Source organism: Oncorhynchus mykiss, chromosome 20 (genome assembly GCF_057628025.1).
Source record: "Oncorhynchus mykiss isolate SJ-2025 chromosome 20, ASM5762802v1, whole genome shotgun sequence".
NCBI lineage: Eukaryota > Metazoa > Chordata > Actinopteri > Salmoniformes > Salmonidae > Oncorhynchus > Oncorhynchus mykiss.
The window spans coordinates 1,882,712-1,894,582 of NC_143041.1; the positions used below are offsets into that span (position 1 = coordinate 1,882,712).

Consider the following 11,871-nt stretch of genomic DNA (forward strand, 5'->3'; position numbering starts at 1 on the left):
ATAGACGGCAGCTTTGAGATGGGTATCAACAATAACATTGAGTTGCTTCAGAACTCATGTAGTAAAAACCAGATACAGACTACAGTATGATTGATTTTTCTTGTGGTTCAATCAGAGTCTGCTCTCAATACTGTCCAGTTTTATAGTTGTTCCTATTAATTGATTGACTGGCTTTTGTCCATGACTCTACTGTCAAACCCCTAACATTGTTTTATTTGATGCTTTGTTTTTGCAGTCTAGTATCCAAACTGATATGCCATTTTTAGTAGAACAAAAAATGTTTATAATTTGTGATTCCTGACTACTGTAGTGTTGTGGTTTCTTGCAGGTAACCTGCTGTTCCTGGCTGTGGTCAGCCATTTTGGGGCGAAGCTGCACCGGCCCAGGCTCATTGCTATGGGCTGTTTCCTCATGGCTGTAGGATCCTTCCTCACAGGCCTGCCACACTTCTTCATGGGATGGTAAAACAACTGAAATACTGGTTAAACTTGTAGTTGTAGAGATACTCCAATGCGGAGGAAAGTTTCACTTTAGAAATAAAGTAATGTATCCAGTTGTTGATTCATCTCAGTTAACTTCTAACTAAAGTCTTAAGTAATTGGTCAGCTGCTTGATTATGTTTTGGGGCCATACATGTTAAGAGAAGGGATTAACTTGTTATGGCTGCAATCAATGGATCCCGGAGGTCCTAGGCATAATCAACTTCACCAAGCCGCTGGAAATCGAACGCGCCCACAGAACATCAGCGCCGAAACCCCGGCCAGATGAGCCCCCACGAGCCGTATTGATCAGGTTCCTCCGTTTCCAAGACAGAGAGAAGATACTGCAACTCGCAAGAGCCAAAGGGGACATCACCATTGATGGAAAGAGGGTCAGCCTTTTCCCAGATATGAGCGTGGATCTCGCCAGACGTCGCAATCAGTTCAGACCTGCCGCCAAAGCACTGAAGGAGAAGAACATCACCGGCTACCTCATCCACCCTGCGTGGATGAAAGTTCAGTACAAAGGCCGAAGCCATCTCTTCAACACACCGGGAGAAGTGCACACTTTTCTCAAAGAACTGAGCAACGTCTGAGCCAGGAAGGTCTCTCTGGGGGATAAAATGCAGTTTGTTTATTTTCTCTTATCCGGATTGAACTGCTGGTATCTCCCGGTCACCATAATTGATTTGTACATTTTCAACTAACCGTATCTTCCCGGGGTGAGTTCTATTACATTTACAGGAGAGTATATTTTGGTTTAGTCCATATCTACTGGGCGAAGCAATACGTGGGCTTATGCCCACTGCTTTCCCCCTCATGTATGTTAATCTTTCGAAAAGAGACTCAAGCATCCCTTACCGTGGGCAGTAAATATTCAGCCATAAATATCTATTCACAATGTTTGTTTTCAATTTAGAGAGCTCGCAGGTTTTAGTTAGTTTTAGTTAGTAAGAGCTAGTAAGAGCAAGATGGAAAGCGAGCAGCAACGTATCTCTACAAGTGTATTCATGTTTGATTGTTGGGATTGTTGTTTTAGTCTGACAATCGGGGTGGGTTTTTCTATGTTTATTGTTTCCCTCCTAAAGAGACACACAGGTCACTTTTGTGCTCAAACCAAAGTTGAAACATTTCCTAATTATCTGCATATGATAGATTTCTATTCAGTTACATATTTGAAACCCAACCTATGCTTAATCCACTAAAATATGTCACATTCAACGTAAAAGGTCTTAACAGCCCGATTAAAAGGAAACGAGTCTATACATACCTTAAGAAATTAAAGGCTGACATTGTGTTTTTACAAGAAACACATCTTACAGCCAGTGAACACAAGAAATTGAAGAGGGAATGAGTAGGACAAGTTTTTGCATCCTGTTTTAACTCCAAAGCAAGAGGAACTGCAATTTTGATAAGTAGACACATCCCCTTCTGCATCAACAACACCATCTCTGATCCCTCAGGCAGGTTTGTTTTGGTGCAGGGGCTTATCTTTTCAGAGTCAACAACACCATCTCTGATCCCTCTGGCAGGTTTGTTTTAGTGCAGGGGCTTATCTTTTCAGAGTCAACAACACCATCTCTGATCCCTCTGGCAGGTTTGTTTTAGTGCAGGGGCTTATCTTTTCAGAGTCAACAACACCATCTCTGATCCCTCTGGCAGGTTTGTTTTAGTGCAGGGGCTTATCTTTTCAGAGTCAACAACACCATCTCTGATCCCTCTGGCAGGTTTGTTTTGGTGCAGGGGCTTATCTTTTCAGAGTCAACAACACCATCTCTGATCCCTCTGGCAGGTTTGTTTTGGTGCAGGGGCTTATCTTTTCAGAGTCAACAACACCATCTCTGATCCCTCAGGCAGGTTTGTTTTGGTGCAGGGGCTTATCTTTTCAGAGTCAACAACACCATCTCTGATCCCTCTGGCAGGTTTGTTTTGGTGCAGGGGCTTATGTTTTCAGAGTCTTGGACCCTATTGGATATTTATGCTCCTAACTTCGATGACCATATGTTTATTCAGAATGTCTTCCTTCAGGTTGCTCAAGCACCACCAGGATGGCTACTGGTTGGAGGAGATTTTACTTTTTGCTTAGATACAGTTCTTGATAGGTCTTCTGATAAACCCTCAGTTCTTACCAAAGCCGGCAAGCTCACCATGTCATTCATGAAAGATCTCAATTTACTAGACATCTGGAGACAGTTGCACCCACAGGATAGGGACTACTCTTTTTATTCACACCCACACAACACACACACGCATAGATAACTTTTTACTTTTGACACAACTGTTTTATAGAGTGTTAGATGTCGAGTATCTCCCCAGATTGCTTAGTGACCATTCTCCTCTGGTATTATCAATCTCCATTCCTACCAAGGTAAATGGAGCATATAGATGGAGACTAAATTCTACACTCCTAAAGCAACCTGAATTTTGTGCATTCATCAAAGAGCAGATCAATATTTTTACTTTGACAAACAAACCCTCGACTTCTTTCTCTCCTCTCTCAACCTCCCATGCCTGTCAGGGGAAGACAGCGAGCGCCTGAGTGAACACTTCTCAGTTCCTGAATTGTTGGAGGCCATTAAATCCTTACCTTCTAATAAATCTCCTGGGGAGGATGGCTTCCCTTCAGAGTTCTATAAAGAATTTAGGGAGCTGTTGGTCCCCTACCTTACTTAAAAAAGCCAGTGAAGACAACTGCTTTCCAGAGTCCTTCTCTCAAGCAGTGATTACTGTAATCCACAAGAAAGGGAAAAATCCACCTCCTATAGACCAATCTCTCTCCTTAACACAGATTGTAAACTGGTCACCAAGATGCTATCTAAGAGACTGGAGTCATGTCTTCCCCTGTTGGTCAACCCAGATCAGACTGGCTTCATAATTAATAGATTGTCCTCCAATAATCTCAGAAGGTTCTTTGATATAATTCACCTTGCCAACAAAAACAAAATACCTAGTGTCGCAGTCTCCCTCGACGCTGAAAAGGCCTTTGATAGGGTTGAATGGCCATACCTCTTTCGCGTCTTGGAAAAGTTCAGTTTAGGTACCGTTTTTGTATTCCTGAGGTCCTCCCGATCTGTGCAAGCCTAACCTTGTCCGTGTGGCACTAACCCTTAACAGTAAATCAGGGTTTTTTGGTCTCACAGATTACAATGACATCTCTCCTTATAGGAATACATTGACTGCTCCCCTAAATTTAACCTAGAGCCTATGTGGGTTAATATTGCCTTATGAACCTGTCTTCGATGACAATCCATCAGGCCACTATGAAGTCTACCTGTGTCGATTCTAAGCTTCCTGGAGCAGCCGGAAGTGATTAAATTCAGCCTAAAAGTGTTTTGATATACATAACCTGCAATTTTGAAAATCACTGCATTCAACCCTGTGTAGATCAGTCAATTCTAAACATAAAGACTTAAAACGCAGGATTCCGTAAGAGCCTACCCCAATGAGGATATGTGTTCATGTTCAGCTTCCTGTGCCAACCGGAAGTGCCTTAACATGGTGTCATAGGTGCTGTTTCGAAGGGTTAAAAAGATCAGATATTTTTAAAACGTCATATGTGTGATTAAACAACCCTCATGAACTGTAAATAAGTTATTTTTCCCAACAGATGTCAAAGAAAAACCTCTGACACGCACACACACACACTCAGCAAGGATGGAGTGACAAAGTGCGGTGCTTAAAGACACACAGAGCCTGCAATGGCATTACCATAATCTCTAGGCTGTGCCGAGTTCAACGAGATGCCCCGCTTGACCATAGCTCGCTCGGTCTTAGCACAGCGACCATGAGAAAAAGTAGGCCCAAAATGAAGCCTGGCCCTAAATGTAATTTGCTTTTGGGTGACAGTGAGAGAACCGTTAGGGTGAGGAGCATAATTCGACCTCAGGTACATTCCTGAGGTCCTCCCGATCTGTGCAAGCCTAACCTTGACCATGTGGCACTAAACCTTAACAGTAAATCAGGGTTTTTTGGTCTCACACATTACAATGACATCTCTCCTTATAGGAATAAATTGACTGCCCCCCTAAATTCAACCTAGAGCCTATGTGGGTTAATATTGCCTTATGAACCTGTCTTCGATGACAATCCATCAGGCCACTATGAGGTCTAACTGTGTCGATTCTAAGCTTCCTGGAGCAGCCGGAAGTGATTCAATTCAGCCTAAAAGTGTTTGATATACATAACCTGCCATTTTGACAAATTATGGCTAGAGTATATGCAATTTCTTCCACTTTTTGAGTGACACAAAGATGCTTATCTGAATGGTGAAAATGCAACAGCTGTTAATAAGGCTCACTTTGACTTTATATAGTGCACCAAGAGATAGTTTCTCGCTTACGGCCACACCGGCCTGAGTAGGCCTAATCTCGTCCGATCTCGGAAGCTAAGCAGGGTCGGACCTGGTTAGTACTTGCATGGGACACTGCCTGGGAATACCAGGTGCTGTAAGCTTTTTGTCACTGCCTTGTGGAATTTCAACTCTTTGTCCGTTTTTTCCCACAAGGCTGAAATATGTGCCCTCGCTTTGAATTAAGTAAGCAAGGTTAGTTTGCATTTCATCCAACAATCTGTGCTACAAATTATGGTTACAGTATATACAATTTCTTCCACTTTTTGAGTGACAAAAAGATGCTTATCTAAATGGTGAAAATGCAACAGCTGTTAATAGGCTCACTTTGACTTTACATAGTGCACCAAGAGATAGTTTCTCGCTTACGGCCACACCGGCCTGAGTAGGCCTGATCTCGTCCGATCTCGGAAGCTAAGCAGGGTCGGGCCTGGTTAGTACTTGGATGGGACACTGCCTGGGAATACCAGGTGCTGTAAGCTTTTTGTCACTGCCTTGTGGAATTTCAACTCTTTGTCCGTTTTTTCCCACAAGGCTGAAATATGTGCCCTCGCTTTGAATTAAGTAAGCAAGGTTAGTTTGTATTTCATCCAACAATCTGTGCTACAAATTATGGCTACAGTATATGCAATTTCTTCCACTTTTTGAGTGACACAAAGATGCTTATCTAAATGGTGAAAATGCAACAGCTGTTAATCAGGCTCACTTTGACTTTACATAGTGCACCAAGAGATTGTTTCTCGCTTACGGCCACACCGGCCTGAGTAGGCCTGATCTCGTCCGATCTCAGAAGCTAAACAGGGTCGGGCCTGGTTAGTACTTGGATGGGAGACCGCCTGGGAATACCAGGTGCTGTAAGCTTTTTGTCACTGCCTTGTGGAATTTCAACTCTATGTTCGTTTTTTCCCACAAGGCTGAAATATGTGCCCTCGCTTTGAAATAAGTAAGCAAGGTTAGTTTGAATTTCATCCAACAATCTGTGATACAAATTATGGCTACAGTATATGCAATTTCTTCACCTTTTTGAGAGACACAAATGGTGAAAATGCAAAATCTGTTAACCCTTCGAAACAGCCCCTATTACACCATTTTAAGGCACTTCCGGTTGGCACAGGAAGCTGAACATGAACACATATCCTCATTGGGGTAGGCTCTTACGGAATCCTGCGTTTTAAGTCTTTATGTTTAGAATTGACTGATCTACACAGGGTTGAATGCAGTCATTTTCAAAATTGCAGGTTATGAATGTCAAAACACTTTTAGGCTGAATTTAATCACTTCCAGTTGCTTGATGGTTGCCCGATGGATTGTCATCGAAGACAGGTTCATAAGGCAATATTAACCCACAAAGGCTCTAGGTTGAATTTAGGGGAGCAGGCAATGTATTCCTAATGGGAGAGAAGTCATTGTAATCTGTGAGACCAAAAAACCCTGATTTACTGTTAAGGGTTAGTGCCACACGGACAAGGTTAGGCTTGCACAGATCGGGAGGACCTCAGGAATGTACCTGAGGTCGAATTGTGCTTCTCACCCTAACAGTTCTCGCACTGTCACCCAAAAGCAAATTACATTTAGGGCCAGGCTTAATTTTGGGCCTACTTTTTTCACGGTCGCTGCACTCAGTGCGAGCTACGGTCAAGCGGGGCATCTCGTTGTACTCGGCACGGCCTTGAGAATATGGAAATGCCATTGCAGGCTCTGTGTGTCTTTAAGCACCGCACTTTGTCACTCCATCCTTGCTGTGTGTGCGTGTGAGAGAGCTTTTCTTTGACATCTGTTGGGGAAAATGACTGATTTACAGTTCATGAGGGTTGCTTAATCACACATGTGAAGTTTTAAAAAGATCTGACCTTTTTAACCCTTCGAAACAGCACCTATGACACCATTTTAAGGCACTTCCGGTTGGCACAGGAAGCTGAACTTGAACACATATCCTCATTGGGGTAGGCTCTTACGGAATCCTGAGTTTTAAGTCTTTATGTTAAGAATTGACTCATCTACACAGGGTTGGATGCAGTCATTTTCACATTTGCAGGTTATGTCCATCAAAATAACTTTTGGGTTAATTTAACCACTTCCGGCTGCTCCAGGAAGCTTAGAATCGACACAGTTAGACCTCATAGTGGCCTGATGGATTGTCATCGAAGACAGGTTCTTAAGGCAATATTAACCCACTATGTTGAATTTAGGGGAGCAGGCAATGTATTCCTAATGGGAGAGAAGTCATTGTAATCTGTGAGACCAAAAAACCCTGATTTACTGTTAAGGGTTAGTGCCACACGGTCAAGGTTAGGCTTGCACAGATCGGGAGGACCTCAGGAATGTACCTGAAGTCGAATTGTGCTTCTCACCCTAACGGTTCTCTCACTGTCACCCAAAAGAAAATGACATTTAGGGCCAGGCTTCATTTTGGGCCTACTTTTTCTCATGGTCGCTGTGCTAAGACCGAGCGAGCTATGGTCAAGCGGGGCATCTCGTTTAACTCGGCACAGCCTAGAGATTATGGTAATGCCATTGCAGGCTCTGTGTGTCTTTAAGCCCCGCACTTTGTCACTCCATCCTTGCTGAGTGTGTGTGTGTGTGTGTGTGTGTGTGTGTGCATGTGAAAGGTTTTATTTGACATCTGTTGGGAGAAATTACTGATTTACAGTTCATGAGGGTTACCTAGTCACATGTATGACATTTTGGAAAGATGTGACTTTTTTAACCCTTAAAAATAGACACTGTGACCCCAATTAAAGGTACTTCCGGTTGGCACAGGAAGCTATAAATAAACACATATCTTGCTTGGGGTATGCTCTTACAAAATCCTGAGTTTAAAGTCTTTATGTTAAGAATTGACTGATCTACACAGGGTTGAATGCAGTCATTTTCACATTTGCAGGTTATGTCCATCAAAATAACTTTTGGGTTAATTTAACCACTTCCGGCTGCTCCAGGAAGCTTAGAATCGACACAGGTAGACCTCATAGTGGCCTGATGGATTGTCATCGAAGACAGGTTCTTAAGGCAATATTAACCCACTATGTTGAATTTAGGGGAGCAGGCAATGTATTCCTATAAGGAGAGATGTCATTGTAACCTCTGAGACCAAAAAACCTGTTTAGCATTAACCCTTAACACTGTTAAGGGTTAATGCTACACGGTCAAGGTTAGGCTTGCACATATCGGGATGACCTCAGGAATGTACCTGAAGTCAATTGTGCTTCTCACCCTAGCGGTTCTCTCACTGTCACCCGAAAAGTGTGTGTGTGTGAGAGAGCTAGAAAATACAGCGCCCACACGGAATCACGAAATACAGACATTACACCGAAATTCAACAACATTACAAAATGCTTTGAGCTAAGGAGGAAATCAAATCATTCCCTCCAACTTGTTAGAAAATCCATTCATTTGCCCAAGTGAATCATAAGACATGAACAAAATGCATCAGTGATTCGTATTTCCACGCAACTTTCAGAAACTGCACAGGACTGCCCAGTTTCCGTGCGCATGCGTGCGGAGCGCGCGCATATCTACACTTTGTGTAGCCGTTAGCGATGAGGCTAATGATAACCTTCTTGTGGTAGAGAAGGAAAGGCTTCCCACAAAAACCTTCTCAATCAAATGTTAACTGCAAAGTAGCCTATGCCAGCCTGGCAGAATTATATCATGATTATTTGCATCAATCCAGTGGCCATTTGTTTTGCAAACTCTGCAATCACATGAGCGCTACAGCAACACCGCTTAACCAAACAAAGGTCTCTTCCTGGCGCACACTTGCCTAAAAAAGGGTAACTACACCCCAAAATCGATATGTCTTCCGTTTTTCCCAGACCTCAAAAGTGGTTTCCTGCTAGGGTTTTAAATGTTGTCGTGGACATAGAACATCTAATCGTGTTATAATTCTATTAAAAAGGTGTACTTTTGAGAGCGAAAACCTGCAGAAGCAGGGACAAACGGGATGGGGGGGTGTTATATAAATATTCATACACATAGCTCATATAAACAAAGACATTCCGTCGTAAGAACACATACACCCAGCCATAAGACTGACCCCCTCTTCCTTATATAAACACACATCTCATCTCCCTCTAACTGGCCGGTCCCAAGAGCAAAGAACTTTTGCTGTGCACCAATGGGGCCCGCTCTGGCTAGAGCAAGGCCCGCCTCCAACCCTCCGACCAGTCAAGAAGACCGAAACGACAAGACTCCACCTACTTTATTCTATGTATAAAAATGTATGTAACCATTGTATAGGCCTCTTTTTCACCTGGCTCCTTGCCGAGTTATGTGAACTAGGTCCGTGCACGTAAAACTGCGGGACAAGATATCTCTGACTCATTAAAACTGTCTTTTGTTACAACTGAAATCCACTCTGTCCAGCGTCCGTGATTTGGTCTCAACTCTCCAGTATTTGAACACTAACAAAATTGGTAGCAGAGGATGGTTGTTCTTGAATTCGATCTATTATAAGTTAGTGTGAGAGGACGAGACTGATCACGGCTAAAAAATCAGACGGAAGAGTGACTTCCCCAGCCATTCATCTTGCCTCAGGAAATCTGATCGGAGCGCTCTATATAAAGGTGAGCAGAGCCCGTTATATCGAAATCTGCATATTGTATTATAGCCTAAACCAAATTTTGATCAGAAAGTACTGGGCGTGAGTATGAATCGGTGCCCAAATTTTTTACATAAGAACCTAAGACATTGATTAAAGATATCTTGTTTTGTAAAAAAATATATATATATATTCTTATTAATGGGCCTATACTCAGTTATTTTAATAGGAATGTGTGAATTGTGATTGACCAATGTGTTAAATTCCTCCAGGGACCCTATTTGTTCTGAAATCTGCATAGAAAACTGTCCTAATTATATATGTATTGGGTTGTGTATAGAGGTGACGTTAAATAGTGGCTGTGTTTTAACACGTAATGGACACAATTATGGATGTTGGAAATTCAATGAGAATTTCATACGAATGAATGAATTATAGATGAACCGAATCTGCAAGTAAAAATGTCCTATTTTGATATGTTCTGTACTATCGAATAAGGTCTTGTGGAGGTGTGGTTATAGTTGGTTATAGATGAACCGAATCTGCAAGTAAAAATGTCCTATTTTTGATACGTTCTATACTATCGAATAAGGTCTTGTGGAGGTGTGGTTATAGTTGAATTATGGATGAACCGGATCTGCAAGTAAAATCTCCTGTTGATACATATAACATCGAATAGGTCTTGTGGAGGTGTGGTTGGATTGAATGAATCTGCATGAAAAATGCCCTATTAAAAAAGCTGTGTATTATTTAATAGGTTTTGTAAGAGGTGTAGTCGAGTAGATACAGGATATGTAAGTTTGGCGTTCCACAAGACAGAGATCGGGAATGATGTGGCTATTGCACATCAAACAATAAACATAATATGAACCAGAGTTGACATTCCATGATTTGGAGATGGGGGAAATTAAATTGAAAGAAACGTTTGTCGCGGAGTAGGTTGGGATACGTAACTGGGCTATTAGGCACACAAAGCCACCTTAGTATCGAATGGCCGTGCAATTTTGATTGACAGCAGCCGGGCTGGAATACTGATTTTCGTTTTTTTTTTCATTCCTGTTGATATTGCCTAAAGTTTAAAATTATTCTGACAATTGCTATAGAATCGCTTGAATTTACTGATATAAGTTCATAAAGGAATCTCCCTATTCTTAAACCTTTGTCTTTGAACTATGGCCTGGCGCTCTGGTGAAGTGCGGGTGGGGGAAAGGAGGGTCACCTCCCAATCTCTGCCCAGCCACTGGCCTCTGCGTGCGATGAAAAACAAGAGTACAACTCTTAGCGGTGGATCACTCGGCTCGTGAGTCGATGAAGAACGCAGCTAGCTGCGAGAACTAATGTGAATTGCAGGACACATTGATCATTGACACTTCGAACGCACTTTGCGGCCCCAGGTTCCTCCTGGGGCTACGCCTGTCTGAGGGTCGCTTTGTCATCAATCGGAACCTCCGGGTTTCCGCAGCTGGGGCAGTCGCAGGCGGCCACCGTGCAGCCTTCGTCCCCCTAAGTTCAGACCAGGACGGCTCGGTGGGATGGTTGAGGATGAGCTTTGGCTCTACCTCCTGTCCCCCGTGCGCTCTTCCTTTCCCTTCTCGCTTCGGCGAGAGGCGCCCACGTTCCCCGCATGGTCTGGCGCGGCTGCCAGGGGACACTTGTCTTTCCGTGCTGCCCGTGTATCGCATGTGGTTCTCGGGGTAGCGCTCGGGGTTAGGTTAGGGCGGCGGAGCTCCGACCGCCGACCTGAAACGTAAATTGAGAAGGTGAGCCCGGGCGACCGGCCACAATCCATTCACTTTGACTACGACCTCAGATCAGACGAGACAACCCGCTGAATTTAAGCATATTACTAAGCGGAGGAAAAGAAACTAACCAGGATTCCCTCAGTAGCGGCGAGCGAAGAGGGAAGAGCCCAACACCGAATCCCTGTCCGTCTGGCGGGCACGGGAAATGTGGTGTATAGAAGACCGCTTTGCCCGGTGTCGATCGGGGGCCTGAGTCCTTCTGATCGAGGCTCAGCCCGTGGACGGTGTGAGGCCGGTAACGGCCCCCATCGCGCCGGGGTCCGGTCTTTTCAGAGTCGGGTTGCTTGGGAATGCAGCCCAAAGCGGGTGGTAAACTCCATCTAAGGCTAAATACCGTCACGAGACCGATAGACGACAAGTATCGTAAGGGAAAGTTGAAAAGAACTTTGAAGAGAGAGTTCAAGAGGGCGTGAAACCGTTGAGAGGTAAACGGGTGGGGTCCGCGCAGTCTGCCCGGAGGATTCAACTCGGCGGGTCAGGGTCGGCCGTTCCGGTGTGGTCGGATCCCCTCGTGGGACTGATCCCTGGTCGGGCTCGGCCCCCGCCGGGCGCATTTCCTCTGTCGGTGGTGCGCCGCGACCGGCTCTGGGTCGGCTTGGAAGGGCTTGGGGCGAAGGTGGCTACCGGTTTCGGCCGTGAGCTTTACAGCGCCCCTGCTCCGTACTCGCCGCTTTCCGGGGCCGAGGACTTAGTACCCGCTGC

General features: G+C 44.2%; 2 non-coding genes and 2 pseudogenes across 2 annotated transcripts; all 4 read left to right on the forward strand.

The window, feature by feature from the left end:
- The first annotated feature begins 4,812 nt into the window (after nt 1-4,812).
- Nucleotides 4,813-4,931, forward strand: LOC118942453 (5S ribosomal RNA; annotated as a pseudogene).
- Nucleotides 4,932-5,190: 259 nt separating this feature from the next.
- LOC149973603 (5S ribosomal RNA) lies at nt 5,191-5,309 on the forward strand (annotated as a pseudogene).
- Nucleotides 5,310-5,569: 260 nt separating this feature from the next.
- LOC118942430 (5S ribosomal RNA) lies at nt 5,570-5,688 on the forward strand. Its single transcript, XR_005038380.1, has one exon. It is a non-coding gene; the product is annotated as a 5S ribosomal RNA (ribosomal RNA).
- Nucleotides 5,689-10,640: 4,952 nt separating this feature from the next.
- Nucleotides 10,641-10,794, forward strand: LOC149973604 (5.8S ribosomal RNA). The gene has a single exon (XR_016490014.1). It is a non-coding gene; the product is annotated as a 5.8S ribosomal RNA (ribosomal RNA).
- Nucleotides 10,795-11,871: the final 1,077 nt, after the last annotated feature.